This window comes from Trematomus bernacchii, unplaced genomic scaffold, assembly GCF_902827165.1.
Source record: "Trematomus bernacchii unplaced genomic scaffold, fTreBer1.1, whole genome shotgun sequence".
Taxonomy (NCBI): domain Eukaryota; kingdom Metazoa; phylum Chordata; class Actinopteri; order Perciformes; family Nototheniidae; genus Trematomus; species Trematomus bernacchii.
The window spans coordinates 8,708,712-8,731,312 of record NW_022987720.1 but is presented as its reverse complement, the minus strand read 5'-3'; the positions used below and the strand labels follow the sequence as shown (position 1 = coordinate 8,731,312).

At 43.8% G+C, this 22,601-nt stretch overlaps 1 protein-coding gene across 2 annotated transcripts in view; it reads left to right on the top strand.

Annotated features, from left to right (window-relative positions):
• The first annotated feature begins 2,267 nt into the window (after positions 1 to 2,267).
• The window catches only part of grin2ca (glutamate receptor, ionotropic, N-methyl D-aspartate 2Ca), a 95,275-nt gene continuing 74,941 nt past the window's right edge, over positions 2,268 to 22,601 (top strand). Inside the window, exons 1-2 of one of the 2 annotated variants that reach the window (XM_034144170.1) lie at positions 2,268 to 2,423; positions 7,121 to 7,177. The gene's annotated coding sequence lies outside the window, so the exon portion shown is untranslated. The remainder of the gene's footprint in view (positions 2,424 to 7,120; positions 7,178 to 22,601) is intronic. The other variant, XM_034144172.1, reaches the window with a different exon arrangement.

The window sequence follows — 22,601 nt, the reverse complement described above, 5'->3', positions numbered from 1 at the left end:
ATATCTGGTTACTAAGCTTTGTTTGCACATTACTTAATGAAATTGCTGCTAAATTGAACATTTTGGAAAATATTTGAACTATATTTTTCATTAGCACTGTAACCAAAATCCAGGTCAGGTGCAGTGGTTTTTCCAGTTCCATCGACGGAAAACCACATTTGATTAATTGTAATGAATACAATGTAGTCCAAACATAATTGTGTTCACTCAAGGCTAATTTGCATGCATTTCAAAAACAGAAATCTGAACATTGAAAAAAGCCAGGCTTTTTTGTTACTCTTTCATATATATTTCATATAGTACAATTTTCGGCAAACAGTATGCTTCCTGTTCTTACACTTTCTTTTGAAATGACCCAAGTTTGGTGTAAAATAATTTGACCGCTGTGCAGATGTCCTCACTTTAACCCCATCCAACAACTTTCCGAAAACTAGAACAGCAGCTAGACCTTACTGTATCTCCGAACATCAGTGTTGAACCTCACTAGAGCCATAGTTATACTCTATACTATACTCATACCGGCAAAATATGTACTCCTCAATGCCAGGAACGAACTGTAAAGTAAATGTCATAATAGTTGACATATTGAATCGCTAGAAGCCAGAAGAGTGGAGGCAGATTAATGCCAATGGTTTTGGAATAACCTGTATGGGTTTCCAAATATTTTTTGTTCTTGGACTGAGCAGGACCAACATGGCCGTTCTCTCTGATAGGTCAGTTGTAAATATCGTACATTCACATACTATAACCATAACCCCAACCCTATTCACATACAGTGGATTAATGTACTTGCACACCCATATATGCAAACATCCTGCATCTTAAAGCTCTTATTTCAACAGATAAAGTCAATGATACAAAGTAAAAGGTGAGCACTGATTCTGTTTGTCCCAGAGAACGTTTCAAGGACAAACCTGTTGATGTGAGCTGCGGCAAGACAGACAAGACACGGAGCGGAAAGAGAGAAGCCAGGAAAAAAAAGAACAAGCTGACAAATGAATGGGTCCCGGGGAAGATTGAGGAGAGATGATACATTATACTGTGATGGCTGAAAAAGAGGCTGTAGTATGTTGTATAGTTGTAAAGCAGAGGGAGGGAAATACATGGGAGGGGTGGAGGGAGGGAAGCAAGGGAGGAGGGAGAGAGAATGAGTGGATAAATCCTTACTACATAATGATTAGAGCTCACAAGCCCTTCCTGTGACACGGAGTGTAGGAGTCAGGATTACAGCCGGCCAGTGAAGCCAGAGTGACAGATCTGCGGATGGAGGAAGGAGGGGCGCAGGTAGGAAAAGACCAACAGGCACATCAAGTGTGGCTAAGTGCAGACCAAACAAGCAAGAGGTGTGTCAAGGGGAGGCAGGGGGCGGAACAGCGCAAAACAGACATTTTAGACGACATTCCCAAACTCCAGTGGCTGACTCGCATCTGTCCCCCTGCCCCGGCCATCTGTCGCCGGCCGCCAACAGCCTCGTCCTGGGCAGCTGGATCATTTTTGTCTTACTTTGATGGAGCGGCCACAAGAGCACAACTCGCACCAGAGGAGGGCGAAGAAGGGAGTCTGGGAAATTAAGACGAGGGTCACCCTGCACAATCTGTGATAGATGGGACTCACAGTGCGGACAGGTGTCTCGGCCGAAATATGGAGTACATCTGTGTCTCTATGTATTGGGCAGTGACGGCCAAGGACAAGGCTGAGGAGTTTGTTTTGCGCTGATATATAACATGGTGTAAGTTTCTGGCAGCTTCCGGAGCTTTTCTGAAGTCTCAATCTCCAGCCAAGCGAGGAATTATCTCTTCCCCAGAGGTGAGCAGCTGCTGAAGACCTTAAAAAAGCAACGGCTTTACACACAAATATGCACACTGACAGGTTTTTCCTCAAAGCATTCTGGGACATCTTACCTGAACACCTGAGATAGCTGTCTCGACTTTAATTCTCAACGGGAACATTTAGCCGAAAGCTAAAGTGCGACTACAGACAGCAACAATTTGGTCATTTGTTTCCTTTTTCCTTCTACTCCTCCTCCGGCACCTGTTCACTTCGATCTCCCTCCATCACTCCATCCATCCTCCTCCTGCTCCTCCTCTTCTTCTTCCCTCCCCTCTTTTTCACCAGCGAGTGATAATGTGACCTTCTGCCAAAGTGCTGGAAACCATGCTACCGACGCAGCGGGCTCCTCTGTTGCTGCCACTGAAATAGACTCAAACAAGTGCAGGGAGAGAGGAAGAGGAAGGGAGGAGGGAGAGGACGAAGGAGGGAGAGGAAGAGAAGAAGAGGGCCAAAGGGGAGAGAAAGAAGGATGAGAAAAAGACAGGAGAGGAGGTAAAAAAAAAAAAGGGGAGAAAACGGGAACAGGACGGCTGAAGCAGCAGACACGGGATGAGTGGTGACGAGCCAGGGCTGGATGTGGATTGCCGACACAGGTAAGATCACCTTCATCTTCCACTTACTGCTGCACTTAGATGTGTCATCACTTTACTCTCCACATTTATCTGCTTAAGGTTAAAAATCCCCAAATGCTGTTTTTCCAGTTTCAAAAACTGAGTGTAGAAATGCTTTCTGCTTCTTTTTGTTTGTGTTTGAAGAGGTGTTGTAGTTTTAAGTAGCACCCCTCTCCTTCCCCATCCTCCTTCTTTCGTCTGAATGTCAATAGAGGAATTGTCTGAGCGCAGAGGATCAGATCAAAAGCGGGGCTCGACAGGATCCTTGTCGGGCGGATCAGACGGCACACTGTGTTGGGCTTTTGTGCCCGCTGTAGGTGTGTGTGGTGGCTGTAACTGTTGCTTTAACTCAGCGAGCTACCGGGGGGATTAAGCAGAGCGGATCGATGCGTCATTGTAAACAGTTAGAGCAGCTGAGAGGGGCTTTGATACCTGCCTGCCGGACCCTGGATGATGCCGCTGCTGCATGGGAAATTGAACTGCCACTGAAGAGTGACTTTTCAGGATGCCAGAGAAGGAGAGGTTCCTGTAATTACTGAATGATCCGTTCTGGCACTTTGGCTCCATGAATACAGAACAAGTTTTATATCTCTAATTGGAATGTTGAAAGTGATTGACATGTCACATAATGAATGATGAACAGGAACTCATCTGATAGCTTTGTAGAGGTGAGGGACCTTTTAGGTTTACCCGGAGAAACAATCAAGGCGAGGCGATAAATAAAAAGGCAACAAAAGAGCAGCAGAGCAGAACAGGGACAAAGCCATATTTCCTATCAACACTGCCACATGATTGCGGCTAAATCATCAGCGACAAAGTGTAATAACACGTAGAAGCAGCTGCTTATCAGCAATGTGTGTCCTGATTACACATTGTCAAGGTGCCGTCTGCACTGCGAGCTCAACACACGGCTGAATCCATCCATAACAGCTGATGTGACTGAGTAACAGGCCTTTTATCTCAAAGTACCAGTTAGATTATTCTGTCATGGACCGCAAACGTCTGTCGAAATGAAACGTATTGGTAAGAGATATGAGTGTGAGAATGAGAGGTCAAGGAATGTATTGAAATGTTGACTTGATTGGTTCTGGCACTGGGACGTCCTATAGATCAGAGTGATGGTTTCCAATAATTCAGTCTCATTTCCACTTCTTTGGCAATTATCCAGCATTTAATCTAAAGGCTCAGCTTACCCTAATTACAAAATAAACACATCTTACTTTTATCTGTAGTTGTATCTAGTCGGGTACCGCATGGAGGAAAAGCATGTTTTATCTACACAGCATACAAATGTGGAACGCATGCGAAAGGATCTTCAATGGGGGATATGTAATTAAACTGATTATGTTATAATCATCGTTGGGATGGGTTAGATATACCTGCCTGATTTTAAAGGGGCAGTTCAACCAAATTACAAAAACAATATTATCTTGTTAGTGTTTAGAAAAGTGATTCCCAACATCTAGGGTAAGGGTTAGACAATCTTAAATCTTAATGAAAGACATATTTAAAGGGTTGCCAAATGATTCAAAAGATAGGATTAACAAGATTTTTGTTTGTAAAATACTTCATAGTTGTATCTGTTCTCTATTAAACTATTAGAAAGAAACAATCTGAGAAGCATACATCTACTCACAAATGAAGCAATCTCTAAAAAAGAAATTCATGAACGGTTTCTCTACAACAGGAGTTTGAAAACCTTTTAGTTTTATGGCCAGATCAAAGAGAGCCTACCTCATCATAGGTTGCATATGTCTGGTGGTTAACTGTTTCTTTCAGATGTATATTATTTCAGTCCTGAAGCAAACTATTCATTTGTGATTCATAAGATGTTAAGAGTGTGTCCAAAAAAAACATAACTTTATCCTTTAAGACACTTTTGACAAATTGACACTAATAGCATATGAATTCTTGATCCATGACTAAACCCAGATTAAAACCAATTCAAGTCCAAGTAGATGTTTGTGCCAAATTTGATGAAATTGCCTCAAGATAAAATACGTCAGACATCAGCAGTTAGTGGCGTTAATTATTCCTTATTGGTTATAATTTTTGACAAAATCTTCCATTCATCCATCCCTCCAGGTGGAGGTTTAACTCTGTCCTGATGAAATGTGCTTTTTCTCCATTGGCTTGAATAAAAGGGAGTTTAGAATGAGCTGATGTGAACAGTGTGTCACCATTTAGGCAGGTGAAAAATGGCTGTTCATTATGTTATGCCAACCATATCCTAGCTCCAGTAATTGGATGTAGTTATACTGTATGTATATGAGAGCAATAGCTACAAGCATGTGTGTGACTGCGAGTGTGTTTTTGTGTGCACGCCAAGGCAACATGTGACAGGAGAAACAGATGCAAGGATTCTCAGCACATCACACAGCCTGATGCAGCCAAATACACACACACACACACACACACACACACACACACACACACACATACACACACACACACACACACACACACACACACACACCACACACACAGAGAGAGAGAGAGAGAAACACAGACACACACACACACACACACACACACACACACACACACACACACACACACACACACACACACACACACACACACACACACACACACACACACACACACAGAGAGAGAGAGAGAGAAACACAGACACACACACACACACACACACACACACACACACACACACACAGAGAGAGAGAGAGAGAAACACAGACACACACACACACACACACACACACACACAGAGAGAGAGAGAGAAACACAGACACACACACTATACACAAGGTCACACACCATTGACCATGATGGAGGAGTCTGCTTCTGGACGTCAGGCTGAGGGAGGAGCCTGATCAATAACACAGCTGAAACATTCAGTGATTAAGCACATTTATTTGGTTTTGGCATCACACCCAAAACACCACTGTACCCATAAACTGTGGAGCTGCAATGATTAGTCCATTGAGAGAAAAGCAATTGCCTACTATTGTAATGAGAAAGTAATGATTATAGTACATTTACATGCACAAATGGATACAAAAATCCAGTTTTAGCCTCTAACAAATTTGAGACATCCTGCTTTTCTAAGAATATTTATAATTAAAACTGAATATCCGTGTGTTTTGGAATCAAATATTTTAAAATGTAAAAAAAGTATGATTTTATAGAAATATTAATCTAGAAAAGGATTTGCAGATGAATTGATAGTAAAATGAATTGTTAGTCTATTATGTTATAGTCAAAGGACCCTCATTAATATAATACCCTCAGTAGAGAAGTGAGGACAAAACGACCTTACTGTCAAGGTTAACCTCAGATTGTCCTGACAAAGGTAGCCGCGGTTACGTAAACCTGACATGTTAACACATGCATCACTTACAGTTTGTCATGCAGGGTTACTAGTCTTGTAAATAGATGTTGATATAACCTTAGAGACAGCTGTGATCAATTATAGTGTTACATTACCAGGACAGGATGAGGCATTGCTTACTTTCATTATGCACGGGAATTTAACACAAGGGATGCAATGATAATTAGCATTATTGATTAATCTACTGATCATTTTCTCAATTAATCGTTTTGGTCTAAAAAGAGAAGTTAAGAATGTTCAATGGTTTTGTCTGTCCAAACTCAAGGATATTTTCTTTAATGTGAAATAAAACAGTGGAAATCTACATATTTGAGAGGATAAAACAGCATTTTTTTTTAACATTCCTTCTACTAATGAGTTATCTATTAGCTGACTAATCAATGCAGCTCTACTTTACACACACACACATTCATTTACATAGTAATTAACTTAGCTTTGCCTTTGGGTGTGCTGTTAAAAGTCAGCGTGTCACACAATCTGTATTTATCTGATGTTCTTGCAGTGTAACACATACTGAACATGGGTGCATTGCAGCTAGCAAAGCCTCCTCCCATGAATTTAACTTATGAATCATTATTGATATTTTCATATTTACATGAACTCTAGTGTTCTGCTTGATTTTTGGCTGAATCATTTTAGTCAGTCAACTCATGCTGGATGCTGCATTTGCTGTTTTATTCATCCAGTGTCTCCTAGTTTATACTTAATAAAGGATGTGATATAATTTATGCTTGTTGTTTGTCTAGTGGAATTACAAGAGGACGTGGGTTGGAGAGCAGAAACGTGAAGAAAGTTAACAAAAAAATAGTCAATGACAAGATATTTTGATGAATGACTTCAACAATAAGGTGAAAATGAAGCATCTTAAATAATCCCGTTGGGTTGAGAACCTGGGATTCTGACACTTTAAGTAGTTTAAAATAATAACTAATCTGTTATAAAAGTTGTTAGAACTTGAACTGATAGTAAAGAAGAAACCAACAGCATCTACAGAAACAACTAAAGTTTAAAAGTTTGAAACATGTGGTTGCCAAAGATGGCTTAATCACAAGAAAAAAGATTCCTTCATGGCGCCCAATCCTGGGGCAACATCCTATTAAATGAGTGTCGGACTTTCAAGGAAAATGTCGACCTGCTGAGTTGTTGTATTGGAGCATCTTTGCGTCTTTTTGCAGCCTGCGGGCAGACTAAAACGACCTCTGGGTTTGTATCTCTAGGTTAGCAGCTGCTTTGTCAGCTGTCCAGCTCTTCCACGGACACTTAGAGCCTTTGTGCTTAATCAATTCTTAAAAGAGCGAACCTCACGCCGTCTTCACTGTCTCTGCAGATGAGTAGGAGGGAGCGGGAGGTGGCTGACAGGACACAGGAGACAAAAACAATTGGGGTAAGCTTGCATAGACAACTGTTTCAAATGGCTATTGTGCTGATTGACAGCCAGTCACAAGTAGGGATGGGTATCGTTTGAAATGTATCGATTCCGATTCCGATTCTGCTTATCGATTCCGGTTCTTATCGATTCCCCGTTTCGATTCCAAAATTGTAAAAGAAAGAGGTCAAATGTTTAGATAGCAAAAATATCTTTATTTTTTCAAGCTTTTAACTGACATTTTTATAAATAAAAGAAATACACAATAGCTGTGCTTTATTTCAACTGAGGTAGCAGCAGGAAACCTACTGACATACGTTTTATAACAGTACCTGGCTTTTACTGAACAAGTACCCTACTATCGTCACATTTCTTTTTTAACCTTGCATACCTAAATGACGGAGCTTCGACAACCGAGAAGGGATGTAGCTCTTTGACAACAAATGCGGTTACCGCTCTGTGAAACTCCTCCGTTTTTTCTCTGGTCAGCTTTCCTTTTAATGCCAAAGAGAACGGTGTGTCGCGGCTAGCTGTACCTGGCACTTCTGGACATGCAAGCGGCGGGTCCGGGGTGCTAGTGCTGGCTATTGATGCCATACTCGGGCTCGGAGACCGCAAGCCATTAAAGACTGTACATTATTTTATCTCGATGCCGTGCTGTCTTAAATGTTTGCTTAAATTAGAAGTGCAACCTGACGAACAAGCTATTAGCTTGCCACAGGCATTGCACTGTGCCTTGCCTTTCTCTTTTTGTGTGTAGTGGAGCCACACTTTTGAGCGTTTACCGCGATCCATATTTGGTGTTATGAGGTGACTGAGCCCGAGCCGTGCATGCTGTTGGGTATCTAAACAAATCAAATCACACGCTGCTGTTCCGTTGATGCGTGACGTCGTCACGTTACTACAGGTCCTTACAGATAGCTACGCAGCCTTAGCCTACGTCCGTGCAGATATGTAGGCTTTCTTTGCAATACTAAAGGGTTAGTCTACCGCATTTAGGAACCGTTAAGCAGAACCGAAATTGTGTATTTTGTATGGGTACCCGGTACCCGGCATTTTCTTATCGGTTCTCATCAGGAATCGAGTTTGTAAAATATTTACTGCGGGGGGCGGGATGGAGGTTGCAGGACATCAGAGCAATTTATCCAAGGTCATAGGAGAGGAGTAGTAAATCTCATTCTGAATCAGGCAATGCTGCGACAACATGTGATCCTTTTTCCCGCCAATTTGACGGGCCACTTTTACGTGTTCAAGTGCAGATCGGTGTTGCGATAACGCAGGTGAACAAGTCCTTGGGGTGCTCTCGTACTATGCGGGGCTATCTGATGAGATCTTAAACTCGGGGCTGAAGAAGTCTGGCAGGCTGTGTTGCTCTCCCTCCCCAAGTTTATGGCTGCGCTCACGGGCACAACAGAGACTCCCGGCCCATTTATATTCATGGCGCATCGCCGCTTGCAAGTCGTCTAACGTCCTGTCCCTGTTGAGAAGGAAAACTGACACGCCGTGGGCTGAAGAATTGGTGGTGGTGGGGAGGGGGGCATCGCCTCTGTTTCCCTGTCATTCTTTTGCCTCTTGTGGATACCGATACCAACCTGAGTGTTTGTGCACTTGTGTGGCACGGGTGGGTGCATATGCAATATGTAATACATGAAATTGATTAGCCTAATTGCTTTTTATTCAACGCTGCATGTGTGCCACTTAATTTTTCACAATTAGCCCCGAGCGGCGACACGGTGGGGAGCGTTTCAATGAAGGATGATGACACCGATAACCTTAGAAATGAAGCCTGCAAAGTGGAGGGTGGTGGGGATGAGGTACGTCTCGCAGCGTCCAAGCAGGAAGAGCAGTTTGACTTTGCGTGATGAATCTTAACTAATCAGGCTGGATGCTCTGCAGGAGTGTCTAACAAAAAGTGACCAGGCGTCCTGGTGGTTCAGTTGGCAGAGGCAGCTTGAGATGGTGACGTAGTTTAGGTTTTTATTCTGGCCTACCTTTGTCACATCTCTTCTATCCCTTTCCCAATCCCTCTTGTCACTCTCCGTCGACACCTAACAAATACAGCCAACATGCTCAGCAGACCTGGAGAGCTGTGCTAAAAACAGGCACAACTTTTGGCTGTCGACTCATACTCGGAGTTGCATATACACCCTTCCCAAAATATGAAAAATGGTTTTCACTCTCCTGGAGACTGTTTATCGCGGCAAAAAATCAATACATCATCTCTGGAGAAAACTGTAAAAGCCAGAGTTGTCTGAGACATGCTCTGATTGCTTTCCATTGAGCAGTTTTACATGTTTTAACAATTATAAGGACACGACCTGTCTGTCACTACCACGACACTGAGTCAGGCAGCCAGACAGCAATAACAGCAAAAATGCTGTGGTACATGATACTACTGTAAGTACTTATTTTTCTGGTAAGTCTTATTCTATGTTTTTTTTTGTTATTCTCATACATTCCTCCTCATAAAAAATATTATATCATGATTTAATTAAATTTCAAATCAATATTTGTGACATTTACATCGATTGCAATTATTCTTCTCTTTAAAACGAGCTGCTCATAATAAAATATATTTCAATCACCTGCAGCTTTAAAGAGGTTTTTTCTTTTTTGTATCTTTGTTGTGTTATGTTTGATGCTGTTTTTGGTGTTTTGATCAGCAATTCAATCTATCTGGATAAAGAAAGGTGGAATATTTATATCAGTTCAAAGGACAGATATTCTTCAAAGCTTTAAGGAGAGCAATATGCGATAGCTGCAAATCAGATTTGATGCTTTTCAGCCCCAAGGGTCCACATTTCAGCTTTTAAAAGAGGCGAGCAAACGTACAGGTTGTTAAGATAAAAACGATTCATACTCCTTATATTCTGTGATCTGTGTGAAGGATTGTCATCAGACATATGAATTGCAAATGTTATTATGGTTGACCTTGCTGTCTTCTTTTTATTTATCTTTTTAAAACATTAAGCAGTTGAGATTTTGCATTCATTTTGCAAATCATATCAAGTTAAGGTTAAAAAAATTATCTGGATGACTTAATACCACAAACAGTACGCAGTGTTGTCTTAAATGCACTGGCCCTTTAAATGTATCGTGTTTATTTTATAGGTGGCTGCTTTAAACACATAAGCAGGAAGAACAGAGGAAGAATACATTGTCAGTACATTTCAAAGCACTGATAAGACCCCATGCTCGCACACACACACACACACACACACACACACACACACACACACACACACACACACACACACACACACACACACACACACACACACACACACACACACACACACACACACACACACACACACACACACACACACACACACACACACACACACACAGGATAGATTAAAAACAAAGTGGTATGCTCATATGTGGATTAAAGCATGTGTACATGTGTGTGTATGTCAGAGGTCAGCTGTATGTGTGGGCAGCCACCGAGTCAACTGGGAGGGCAGGCTGATGACAGCTGGACAGGTGGCGGGGGTGGGGGGCGGGGCGTGGTCTTGTTCTGCACGGGCAACCGCGGTTTCAGATTAACTAGGGTCTTACACTGATCCCTGCTCCATATACGGACCCACATGAGGCTGACGAAGGATTCTTCCTTCACACTGCGGCTCACCTTCCACTGCGGGTTAATATCCAGGTCAGCCAGCAGGGTCAAAGTAGGAATATTAATATCCGATCGCCTTGTCTAGGTCCTTAAGCTTCAGGTAAACATCCGCCCATGTGTTGTGGCAAAATGGATTAGATTCACAATGCCATTGTAATCTGCAGCCCCGCACACATTATTACGCTCCAAACACTTGCACATACAATCTGTTCAATTTCGCTACACGGCGTGCAGACAAAGAGAGAGCCGTGTGATGGAGTGTTGCACTAAATGGAATAAAAGTGATAAAGCAAAGAGGAGAGAGATATATCAAACATCTGTCCCTTTGACTGGCAAGCACAAGGACTTGTGTCCTTGAGAGAAACAAATCTTTCTTTGATGATCTTGTTTGAATTGTGTTGATTCCCCTACTGCATTATCAAACTATTCAGTTTTGATTGTTTTAATGTAAAGACAGTGTGACATACACAATCATAGTAATACTACATATGCTGGGCAGGGAGCTTTGCTTCAGCACTAGATGGGATTTCAAAGGCAGAACTGTAATAAAGCACAACGACACAGCTTTCCATCTGCTGTGGCATTTAAAACCTGCTGATCACGGCCGCTCTGATACTATACAGTCAGAAAATCCAACTCCTCAGTTCAGCTCCACTCCTCCCCTGAATATTTAAATCCTTTAATGCACACAGATACCAGCCAAAGCCTGAATACCCTTCAATTGATTCCTGTTGCAGTATGTGAACAATGTACAAGACATATTAGGATTACCCACCAGCCCTTGGTCAGAGAGCAGTAAAGATCAGATCAGATTTATTGATATTTCTCCGCATAGGTTTTCATCCCGTGGCAGATCAATCACTTGTCATGTATTGTAAATGTAATGTCGTGAATGTCTTAAAAATGCTACAGTGCCATGGGGAGGAGTGTAGGGAGAGACAGAAACTAATATCACAGAGTGAATCTGTTTGGTGTGCTTCTGTATCATGGGTCAGCATAAATCACGTGTGGCTTGGCCTGAGAAGCCACCATTATGTTTTCACTTTCGGTGAACCTTGGTAGAAAACGCTGCTGGACAATGGCTTGGTCTTTTTTATGACAGCGTGGGGTGGCCATTTATCACATGGCCATGATATAGAAAACTATACCATAAAGAATAGAGCAGTAAATCAACGGACAGGTTCAGATATGGCCAACAGTGGAACTTTCTCACACTCACTGCAGGAATTAGGAATCTTATTTGACCTTCAGAAAATGGAGCAACCAATGATTTTTTGTCAAAAGAGTCCAACATACAAACACACGTGTTTGATATGTTATAACCAAAGACTGAATATAAGAAGGATATAGCTACCGTGAAGAAACATAATGATGTGTGGACTAATTTGGCGGTTTGGTCATTGGCGTTTTGGTTTTTGGAAAATAGAAGTGCCGTAAGAGGGTGGGGCTAAGTACAATTTAGAGCTACCAAATGTAACAATTTCCTTTAAAAAAGTGAAAACACAGTTAAACTTTTAAGAAGAAAACATAGACAAAACCCAAACCTGATTTGGCCTTGTTAGCGTCTTGTAAATCAAAGGAGACCATCATTTATAAAAAACAACATCATGCTGCATTGATGAAGACTTGAAACTACCTATTGAGACCAATAACTCATTACCAAGGTAATTAATCAGATGTTGATGATCATTTTCTCATAGACTTCTATAGAATCTGCAACCAGTTTTGCAACCAGTTCCCCTTTTGGCTGTTAAAATAGAATGCAGGTTTAAGGCACTTCAGCATCTCCTTCACTATTTACACCTGTAGGCCCGTTGGTTGATTCACACTTATACAGACTTCTCTTAGTATAGGTGTTGTTTTGTCAGTAAGAGTTTAATGTGAAGGGCATTAACAAACATCAAAAGCAAAATACATTTTTCAAGACTCTCTCAGATTGTGGTTGAAAAAAGAATTGTGAGATTCGGGGATTGAAAGAGTGCAATCTTTTGTCCATTAATATTTTATTTGATATTTGCAAATGCAATGGCACGAACGCAAGAGTAGTTTGTACCCTCTGCTGTCCCATAGAGGTTTACTAAATGCAACTCTGGCTTCAGTGTTTGTTCCCTAAATGTCTCAGCAACAAAAGTCCAGATTGAGTAGCAAGCACGCGACTTTGTCACGTTTGTTCAAAAAGGAAGGATCAAGCATATCTTTACTGCTACTCTCAGACTAATACCTGTAGGGATGCTTGAGTTTAAAGCCTCCAGCATATTACCATCCATCCTGTCTTTCCCATCAGGGATTAAAGACAGTAAATGTCATCATAAAACCATCATTGTGCTGGTAGTTTTTCTTGGGGATTTTTACAGTGTAAAGTGTGTTATCTGGACTTTTGCGATGGAGAAAATGGTCTTGCCCTGTTAATTAACTCAATTTCCATTACTCAATGTCAGGCTACGTGGAGCTGTGCCAGATTCAGACAGAAGAATAACTAGTCGTTCTCATGATGGGTTTGAATTGAGCTAACAGGATGTTTGTTGTGTTTTTGTGACTCTGTAGTGGTCTAATGTTACAAGCTGTTCAAATGTTTAAGAGGAGCAGCCAAACCATTCACAGAGAAATTATACGCTGAGGAGATTTGTCTTGTGTCTTTTGTATTCTGAACAAATATCTTTAGATCAGATAGGGATATCAGGGACAACCAGGGAAATGTATAATAATCTGGTTTAAAATCTCATTCAGCATTTCCAAAATAGATCGTTCAGGACCTGCCGGGGAAGGTCAGAGATAAACGCAGGGTTGCACAGATATCTATGATTTTGGCTCCAGATATTGTTTTGTTTATCAGAGATGGGTCACACGATATTTTGGACAAATTACATTTAGACCAGTGGAGAGAAGCTTTGGAGGGAATTTGAATTTAAAAAATCCTTTTGATTTGACATTGACTAGAACAGAGTGGACACACGCCAACTATGTCAAACTGTTGGTAATTTAGTTTAGTTTTTTGGCCTGTCACCTCTCTCTGCTCTCACTGTTCTTATGATGCTGATGAATCAACAGATTAGGTAAATGGCTGTGGATTTAAGAAGATTAGCATGGCTGTATTTTTCCATCAGAGATTAATTAAACATATTCATACAAGTGGAAGCAAAAAGAGAAGAGACGATCAAAACGTTATTATGATAAATGAGTCCTTACTCTTTGTTATAGTGGAGGTCAAATATCCGTTAGGCTCAGAACGAATTGATCTTAATAATAGTCAAAAAAGTATCAGGAAAACGGATTTAAATTAATTTAGTAGTCGTGCAATAAAACCCTAATTTATAAAGCATGTCACATTTTCTATCTTTATTTCAGGCTGTGTTTTCTGCTAAATGTATTTGTATAAACCGGGTAAAAAATGTGGAATACACATTCTCTCACTAATGCTTGCTGGGATAGGTTATAGCCCTCGAAAACTCTGAACAGGAAAATCTGCATTGAAAATGAATGAAAGGGTTAACTGTTCCAATCTGTATCTTATCAATTTTAAAGTATAAAGATTTTACGAATACTATATATTATAATTTGTAGGTTCATATTTTTATTTGTGGTCCTACTGGTACATGAGTCAGTGCTTTAATGTATACAAATGTTTTATTTTTGTCATACTGCCTGTGCTGTATCACCTATTTTCACCCTCATTGTGAAAACAGCCTGCTCTGATTGGTTAGCTGGCCGACTCTGTTGGTCAACCGCTTAGAGGTGTCCCGCCCCTTATCCTATCACGTACAATGTGTTGGAGTGCTAGCCAATAGAAGGGTGAGTGTAACATAGTGATGTCACCATGTTACGGAAGTAAACAAAGGAGTACAATGGAGGAAAACCCCAAAAAGCATAATGGTAAAGTATATGTATTGATGGCAAGAAAATGACTCAATTGCTGATTTGTTTTACTTTCAAACCTTTCTAATCACAATATGTTTTAACTATGTCTACCCAGATACTTTATGAAGTATCTGGGTATACATGACAGCTCATACCTAGGTTTGGCACAAAAAAACGTAATAACTGTTAGAAAAACCTGTCAAATTAAGAAGAAACCTATGTTGACTGCTGATAGGAGAAAGGAAAAAAAGCAGCATTCATCCCATTTATTCACCTCGACTCCCTCGCTGTGAAGTTTTATGGGAGTATAACTAGACAGGAGCCATAATTCATGATGCCTCTGGGAATCTTGTCAGTTTAACATAAACATGTTGTATTTAGGCATTGAGAAAACCACTGCCTGTTGTAGTTTATCTTAGACAGCCATGGAGTACAAGGACAACGTTAAGAGAGTCACAACACGTTTCAATTCTCAAGCCAAGTGTTAAAGCCAATATTGATAAAGCATTATAACATAATTATTTTGTACGGTGATGCAGAAGTTTCTCACTGGAGGTCACTGATGGTTCCTTGCTTAGCTACTTGACTCGTTTATATACTAATTTCGGTAACACTTTATATTAAGGTACACAAATTAACCATCAACCAGTTAATTAACATGCATATTAGCAGTTTATTGGCTCTTTATTAGTCATTATTAAACACTTATTAATGCCTTATTCTACATGACCATATTCTACAAGTAATAGGCCATTAGTTGAGAGTTTTTCTTCAATAACCCTCTAATTAGTGCTTATTTATTGCAAGTAAGGAAGTTGTTGTACATGAGTTTTGGTCTTAATATGCTCTGCTCAATATGGGCCTAATAAGGCAGTAGTACCACAAGAATAGTAATTCTCCCATAATAACACTTAACAAATATGATTTATTCTTATGTAACAAGACATGAAACTATAAGTGTTAATTGTGTCTAAATAACTCAAAATTAGGTATTTCTATATTTAACTGTTATCAAAACGTAGTGCAACTGTAGAAGCTTGCTCTGTTGTCTCACTGAAAGAATAACTTTTACCAAGTTTTTTACAGACAATATTGAGAGATAAATAGTAGCAGTTCTCACTATGTGTTAAGGCCGCTACACACCCACCTGAGACCAAAGAACGCGTACCGAAGGCGTCCCGGCTTTTCCCGACTTTTACGTCAGCTACGTCGCCTGCGTCGGCTACGCCGCCCACCTACGAACACACCGCAAATACTTCAGTCGACGAGTGGCAATAACTGTCCTTACCAGCAGGCAGCGGTAGTGTGAACAACCAATCAGAGTGATTGCTTGTCCCGACTTTCTCTGACCTCCCGCGGCCGATTAAACATGTTGAATCGGCCGCGGGAGGCGTCGGGAGGTGTGAAAAGGTGCTGTAAAGAGACGACGGTGCGGGACACACTGTTACGCTTCCCGAGAAGTGACTGGAGATGAGAACCCGCTACGCAAACACTAGACGGAGACAGTGGTGAAGTGTCAAACAATAGTCTTTATTTGACCACGGCACAGGCAAGGTGTAGAGAGGAGCTCAGAGAAGACAGACGTGGAGCTGGATAGCTCAGGAGGAGACGGAGGTGCGGAGATGCACGGAGGAAGCACCGGCGTGGAGAGCCGGAGATCCAGAGCTGGCGAATGTAGACAGGATGAGCTGGTGTGCGTGGAGGCACGGAGGAAACACCGACGAGGAGAGCCGGGAATCCAGAGCTGGCGAATGTAGTCTGGATGAGCTGGTGTGCGCGGAAGCACGGAGGGAACTCAGACGAGGAGTTGGAGGCTGGACGTGGCAAGCAGAGCGGCAGGTGTGTGTAGATCTGGAGAAATAAAGATGCAGGGTTAGAAAGGAAACCTTTCACTAGGAGTATCAAAGGGTTTACTAGAATACTGCTAGTAGGCCTGGACGATAGTTTACCACTGAAGAATAAACGAAGAACTGGCGAAGTCTGAGGATGGGAACCAGGGTTTTAAGCAGGTGCAGGTGAGTAGTGGCAATCAGTGAGATGAACAACAGCAGTGGAGATGAGTTGGCGGGAATCAGAATGTAGGTCAGCCACGCCCAGCCAGGAAGACAAACAAACATAGAAGTGGAAAAGAAGGAGGAAGTACTGCAGATCCTCACAGTACCCCCCCCTCAACAGGAGCCTCCTGGCGACCACCAGGCTTGTCTGGATGAGCCCTGTGAAAGGCCCTTATCATTACAGGGTCCAGGACTCGGGAGCGAGGAACCCAGCATCGCTCCTCGAGGCCGTAACCCTCCCAGTCCACCAAATACTGTAAGCCCCTGCCCCGGCGCCTGACGTCCATGAGACGGTGCACTGTGTAGGCAGGATGGTCATCAATGACTCGGGGGGGAGGAGGGGGAACGGCCGGAGGGCTCAAGTCACTGGTGTGAACAGGCTTAATCTGGGAGACATGAAAAGTAGGATGGACTCTCAATGTTCTGGGAAGCTTCAGCCGGACTGCAGAGGGGTTAATAATCCTTTGAATGGAGAAGGGACCAATGAAGCGTGGAGACAACTTCTTCGATTCTATGAGGAGAGGAATGTTCCTGGAAGATAACCAGACAGACTGACCTGGGACGTAAGGAGGAGCAGCCTGTCTGTGGCGATTGGCCGACTGTTGGTTCCGAGCTGAAGTCAGGAGGAGAGCAGAGCGAGTGTCTCTCCAGATCTTTTGACAACGACGAACATGCTGCTGGACCGAGGGAACTGCTAGTTCTCTCTCCTCTTCAGGGAACAGAGGCGGCTGGTACCCCAAAGAAGCCTCAAACGGGGAGAGACCAGTAGCAGAACACGTTAGGGAATTATGAGAGTACTCAACCCAGGGAAGATGGGAGCTCCAGGTAGAGGGGTTACGGTCAACGATGCAGCGGAGGGCTGACTCCAGGTCCTGGTTGGTTCGCTCAGTCTGACCGTTTGACTGGGGATGATATCCGGATGTTAAACTGACAGAAGCTCCCAGGGATTGACAGAACTCCTTCCACACTCGAGAGGTGAATTGAGGACCGCGGTCAGAAACTATGTCAGAAGGGATTCCATGTAGCCGGAAAACGTGTACAGAGAGGAGTTGGGAGGTCTCCAAGGCTGAAGGGAGCTTAGGAAGAGCTACAAAGTGGGCAGACTTAGAGAATCTATCAACAATGGTGAGAATTGTGGTGTTACCCTGGGAGGGAGGCAGACCGGTAACAAAGTCCAAGGCGATATGTGACCAGAGACGACTAGGGATGGGTAGAGGCTGAAGCAATCCTGCAGGTGTTTGGTGGGAGGACTTACTCCTAGCACACGTGGGACAGGAAGAAAACAAACTCCTGAGTGTCCTTGTTGACAGTTGGCCACCAGAAGTGTCTCTTAAGAAGAGAGCGTGTGCGGTTTACTCCGGGATGGATGGAGAACCGGGAACTGTGGACCCACTGTAGAACCTTGGAGCGAGCAGCATCGGGAACGAACTGACGGTTCGGAGGACCGTTACCAGGATCTGGTTGCTCTCTCAAAGCCTCCTGGATGGTGTTATTAATCTCCCAAGAGAGGGCGCCTACAACACAACTCTTGGGCAGGATTGAACCAGCAGAGGGCTCGGGAGAGTCAGAAGAGTACAGTCTGGATAGAGCATCGGGCTTAACATTCCGGGAACCTGGACGGTATGTGAGACTAAAATTGAAGCGACTGAAGAAGAGAGCCCATCTGGCCTGTCGAGAGTTCAGCCGTCTCGCTGACTGGATGTAGGCGAGGTTCTTGTGGTCTGTCCAGACCAGGAATGACTGCTTGCTGCCCTCGAGCCAGTGTCTCCACTCCTCTAACGCCAACTTTACTCCCAGAAGCTCCCTGTTTCCAACGTCATAATTGCGCTCAGCAGGAGAGAGGCGGCGTGAAAAGAAAGCACAAGGATGAAGGATGTTATTAGAACCAGCAGTTTGTGACAAGACAGCTCCCACCCCAGTGTCTGACGCATCAACCTCCACAATAAACTGCTTCTCAGAGTCTGGCTGGATGAGGATGGGAGCAGAGGTGAACAGGGACTTGAGTTTGAGAAAAGCCTCATTAGCCTCTGGGGTCCAGAAGAACTTAATGTTGACAGAGGTGAGTCTTGAGAGAGGTGCAGCAACCTTACTGAAGTTCCTGATGAAGCGGCGGTAAAAGTTGGCGAAGCCCAGAAACATCTGAAGCTCCCTCCTCGTAGTAGGGGCTGGCCACTCGACCACAGCCTCGATCTTTCCAGAATCTGCCTCCACTCTGCCCTGACTAATGATATAGCCCAGGAAGCTGATCCGGTTCTGGTGGAACTCACACTTCTCAGCCTTGACATAGAGCTTGTTCTCCAGCAGTCTCTGAAGCACCAGGCGGACATGGTACTCGTGTTCCTCCTGGTCTTTGGAGAAAATCAGGATGTCGTCTATGTAAACAAAGACAAAGCGGTTAAGGAAATCACGCAGAACATCGTTGACCAGAGCCTGAAATACTGCTGGAGCGTTAGTGAGTCCAAAGGGCATGACTAGGTATTCAAAATGACCTAAGGGAGTGTTGAAAGCCGTCTTCCATTCATCCCCTTGACGGATACGGACCAGATGATAGGCGTTCCTAAGGTCAAGCTTGGTGAACAGGGTTGCCTCATGGAGAGGTTCAAAAGCAGAGGTGAGAAGGGGTAATGGGTACTTGTTCTTAACAGTAATGTTGTTTAACCCACGAAAGTCAATGCAAGGTCGCAGTGACTTATCCTTTTTGCCAACGAAGAAGAAACCGGCACCCACGGGAGAGGAGGAAGAACGAATAATCCCAGCAGCCACTGAGTCCGTGATATATAGCTCCATAGCCTCCTTCTCAGGACGGGACAGGTTGTAGAGGCGGCTGGTGGGTAGAGGAGCCCCAGGAAACAGATCTATAGAGCAGTCGTAGGGCCGATGAGGAGGAAGAGAGAGAGCCCTCTCCTTGCTGAAGACCAATCTCAGGTCGTGGTAGGTCGCAGGAACTCCAGTTAAGTCTACAGAAGCAGCAGAGTTTGGGGAGACAGAGACAGGAGGTACAGCAGATAACAGACAGTTAGCGAGACAGTGCTGATCCCATTCAATGATCTTTCCTTTGACCCAATCAATGTGTGGGTTGTGGGTGCGAAGCCACGGATAACCCAATACCAGAGGTGTGGAAGGTGCAGAGATTACCTTTAACTGGATGAGCTCTCTGTGGTTGCCGGAGGTGATCAATGTCAAAGGGGCTGACTGTGCTGTTACAGAGGAGATTATTTGTCCATTAAGTGCATAGGCTGTTAAAGGTTCATCTAACGGCTCCAGGCAGAGTCCCAGCTGTTCAGCTAACTCACGGTCCAAAAAACTATCCTCAGCACCAGAATCAATGAGAGCTTGGATAGGCAAAGTCATAGTATTAACACAAATCTTGGCGGGTATTAGAAAACGGCACAAAGATGGAGGTAGAGAAGATGGCTGTGGACTCGTCAGGACCCCCAATCTCACTGACGAGCTCCCACGTTTGGGCGTACAGGACAGTTGGAAATGACATGCCCAGCGTTGCCACAATACATGCATTCGCCAGCACACGCCCGACGTTGACGCTCCTCCGGAGATAGTCTAGCGCGACCCAGTTGTATAGCCTCCTCGTGAGAAGAGGTGCGCCCGCTGGGCGGCGAGAAAACGGAGGGAGACTTAAACACAGAGGGAACAGGGTAGGTGGAAAAACTGGGCTTACTGTGTGAGACAGGTGGATTCCGCTGTGTCCGCTCAGCTCTGCGCTCCCGCAAACGACAGTCCAGGCGGGACACCAAGGAAATCAGATCTTGGAGATCCGCTGGAACGTCTCGTGCAGCTAATTCATCCCGGAGCTGATCCTTTAATCCTCTCAAAAACACCGCCTTGAGAGCCGCCTCGTCCCATCGAGCCTCTGCAGCGAGTGTGTGAAACTCGATGGAATATTCGGCCACACTCCGGTCTCCCTGTTGTAAACCGAGCAGCTGATTCTCGGCGGAGCCAGAATAATTGGGATGATCAAAGACAGCAGAAAAACGCTCAGAGAAGCATTCGAAACGCAGATTGTCATAGTCCACTGAAGAGCTCAAAGCCTCTGCCCAGGTTAAAGCCTTGCCACGGAGCAAACTCAGAACATAATTAATCCGGGTAACATCAGCTGCAAACGAAACAGGACGCTGGCGAAAAACCTTGTTACACTGGAAAAGAAATCCTCTGCATTTCTCCACCTCACCGTGGAATGGCTCAGGGTCGGTGATGGGGAAATCCTGGCGTGGAGTAGGAGAAAAAGCTGGATTGGGAGTGGCAAGAGAAACTGCAGCCGAGGTAGTTAGAGCTGAGATCTGGCAAGCTAACTCTGAGACATGATGAGCCATGGATTGATTGCTCTCGACTAACGCCCGAATGAGCTGGTCGTGTTGACCCAGAAGGGAACCCTGACTAGACAGGGCATGATGGACTGTGGCGGGATCCGCTCCAGTGCTTGCGGGGTTCATTGTTGGCCAGTTCTTCTGTTACGCTTCCCGAGAAGTGACTGGAGATGAGAACCCGCTACGCAAACACTAGACGGAGACAGTGGTGAAGTGTCAAACAATAGTCTTTATTTGACCACGGCACAGGCAAGGTGTAGAGAGGAGCTCAGAGAAGACAGACGTGGAGCTGGATAGCTCAGGAGGAGACGGAGGTGCGGAGATGCACGGAGGAAGCACCGGCGTGGAGAGCCGGAGATCCAGAGCTGGCGAATGTAGACAGGATGAGCTGGTGTGCGTGGAGGCACGGAGGAAACACCGACGAGGAGAGCCGGGAATCCAGAGCTGGCGAATGTAGTCTGGATGAGCTGGTGTGCGCGGAAGCACGGAGGGAACTCAGACGAGGAGTCGGAGGCTGGACGTGGCAAGCAGAGCGGCAGGTGTGTGTAGATCTGGAGAAATAAAGATGCAGGGTTAGAAAGGAAACCTTTCACTAGGAGTATCAAAGGGTTTACTAGAATACTGCTAGTAGGCCTGGACGATAGTTTACCACTGAAGAATAAACGAAGAACTGGCGAAGTCTGAGGATGGGAACCAGGGTTTTAAGCAGGTGCAGGTGAGTAGTGGCAATCAGTGAGATGAACAACAGCAGTGGAGATGAGTTGGCGGGAATCAGAATGTAGGTCAGCCACGCCCAGCCAGGAAGACAAACAAACATAGAAGTGGAAAAGAAGGAGGAAGTACTGCAGATCCTCACACACACAAACCTGAGTAGGGCGCCGCGAATGCCTGACTGCCTCTGACGGCCTCTGACTGCCTCTGACGGCCTCTGACTGCCTCTGACGGCCTCTGACTCCCAAAATCGGGCTGGTGTGCCTGGGCCTTTAAGCTTTGCCTTCAATACATTAAATTAGAAAGCTGACAAAGTCATATTGCTTGTTAACATCTAAATGTAACTTTTTGCATGGACAAAACCCTCAACTTCACTGATGTGTAGGTGATCTAGTATATGTATTGTTTAATGGAATGTATATCAGTGTATTAAAGTCCATACTTCATTTATTTAAACCAATATCTTTCTTGATTCTTTGTACAGTATGAAAAGAGTCTTTGTACCTGTTCACTGCTGAGTCCAGTTCTGTCTCTCACTCTCTGGTCCAGCCTGTCTGCATCACCTGGACACTTTAAACAAACATATATATATGTAAAGTACCATGTGTACAACAAATATAACTGATTCTCTTCTGTTGAACATGTTGGATTGTGTATTGCCCGAGTCAGGGTCCTTTTTATTTTACTGTAACTTTGGAAGAACAAATGAAATGCAATGAATAAGCTTAATTTTAACTGAAGCATACATAACGTCTGATTTAATATTTTTAACAAATCATCCCGAAAGCATTGAGTAGGCTATTCATCGTCCTTAAATGCAGGCATTAAGTTACGTTCACGTTCTACAGCCACAATTAGTCGGTTTCACAAGTGTAATG